The sequence below is a fragment of the Rhinopithecus roxellana genome, chromosome 14 (genome assembly GCF_007565055.1).
Source record: "Rhinopithecus roxellana isolate Shanxi Qingling chromosome 14, ASM756505v1, whole genome shotgun sequence".
Lineage (NCBI taxonomy): Eukaryota > Metazoa > Chordata > Mammalia > Primates > Cercopithecidae > Rhinopithecus > Rhinopithecus roxellana.
Window position 1 is genome coordinate 130,926,929 of NC_044562.1, and position 2,355 is coordinate 130,929,283.

Here is a 2,355-nt window from a genome sequence, read left to right on the forward strand (position 1 = left end):
TATCTTGGGAACCATGTCGCATGTCCCATGAACAATTCTACTTGACCACTGCCTCTGTGTCAGTATAAGGGACTGAGAGTACTGTCCCTACAACAGCATGGCACACGCCAGTGCATGATTTATAGCAAGGAATAGGAAGGTGAATGTAGCATGTTCTTTGGGTTTTATATCTTATAGTGTGTCCTGTGAACTTTGCCTGCTTTTTACTTTGTAAAACCTGTGTAACGGAAAGGAGAGAGCCTACCTTTTACTCTCAAATGAGAAATGAAATGATGTATAGTTATTATTCCTGCTAACAGTCTTGAGTATAACAGAGAATGAGTCCCCTCAAGAAGGAAGAAGCATAAGCAACAGTTTAACAACAGAAAATTTTTTTTGTTTCCTTCTTCTAAAAAAGAACAGATCTTGAATCTACACTCCAATTAAAAAAAAAAAAAAAGAATAAGGCCCAAAAGACTCACTCAGAGCATGCTGAGAAATCAATGTGGGTAATGTCTGATTACTAATGTCATTTTGAGTAGAAAATAAAAGGACTTTGATGAAAACCTGTCTAAAATGTCTCTTAAATTTTCTGAATCATCCCCAATGTTTTATAAAATGAATGAATAAATTTAAACTCTGAGAAAGAGTGTGAATCTTCCAAAATATTTTGATAACTCCCCTAAAATAAATACATACCTCCTAGTTCTCTCGGGGGGGAGGGGTGGTGTTGTTGGACTTATCTCCCACCATCCCACCACTCCCATGTCAGGGCCACACAATAGGCCAAAAGTTTCAACATCCTGAACACCAGACTTGCTAGAATTTACCACATTGATCATATTCTTTTACACCAGTTGATGGTAGCAAAGCTACATTCCAGGCAGCTAGATTCAAGCACTATACGTTCCTCTCTTCAATGCATCTTTCCCTGTCACCAGGCTATGCCCTGCCCTCTGGTTACAAATTCCACTCCCTCACTTTTTCTGTTCCCCATCTCAACTTAGGCATTAGACTTATTTATTTATTTATTTTTGGCATATCTTCATTTCAAAAAAAAAAATTCCATCTTTTTTTTGGTTGAAAAGTCTCTTTTTTACTCCCTTCAAGATCTTTTTCAAGGATCCTTTCCTACTCTTTGTCACCCAAGACCAAGATTACTCCTTACCTACTCTAATGTTTAAGGCAATGGAGAGCTCTGTACCTGGTGAGTCTGGCAATCTTACGCATGATATGATGAAGTAGGGCAGGAGACATTGGAAAAAATCAAGTACTCTGCTAATACTTGGAGGCCTGGAATCTTGGAAGGCAAGGATCTCCACTATGTATATTTTTTGCATTGGATCCTATGCCACAATTCCACTGAAGGTGTCCAGAATATTCAGACTTTCTACCTGTTTGCTCAAGGAAAATGAATCTAATAACATTGAACACACAGACACGGTGATGGCCTAACGTAGCCTTCCTATCAGGAGTCTTTGCTTTATTAGAAAAGATACTGTGGGGCCAGGCACGGTGGCTCATGCCTGTAATTCCAGCACTTTGGGAAGCTGAGGCAGGAGGATCACTTGAGGTCAGGAGTTTGAGACCAGCCCGGCCAACATGGTAAAACCCTGTCTCTACCAAAAATACAAAAATTAGTCGGGCATGGTGGTGCACGCCTAATCCTAGCTACTCAGGAGGCTTAGCAGGGCAATTACTTGTATCCTGGAGGTGGAGGTTTCAGTGAGCCAAGATTGCACCACTGCACTCCAGCCTGGGCAACAGAGGGAGACTCTGTCCCTCTCCCCCCGCAAAAAAAAAAAAAAAAAAAAAAAAAGGAAGAAAAATGTTTAGGAAGAACAGGGAGATATGCTTAATTAAAAGGCATGGCATAAATTCCTAGCATAAAAGCCAGATGGAAAATCACTGGGGAAGGCAATTTCTTATTTCCTCTACTTATAAAATCAAAACAATTTACTATGAAGCCACCTGATGGTCACCTGGGCTCCATTTTCAGGGAGGCATTTGAGAAAGTAGTAGAGAGTGCAGGATGGAGAAAGGTACATTTGCCAGCCTTCTTATTGTAACTGAAGGCCTTTCCACTTCTGTGTCTTTTAAAATAGAAGCTCCAGAGTAAATCACAACACAGGAAAACTAAACAACCTCAAGTGGAAGCACAAGTTGTTGAATTTTGCAGTGAGTAATAAAACATCAAAGTAGTGGCAAATCCAAAGAAGTGAACTGATTGAGGATGTGAGATTTTTTTCTTTTTTGAGGTTCAAGAAATTTTTTTGACAATCTTTTTCTTCCCTTTCTTTCTTTCCCTATCTTTCCTTCCTTCTCTTTCTCCTTCTTTCCCTCCTTCCTTTCTTCTTTCTTTCTTTCTTTCTTTCT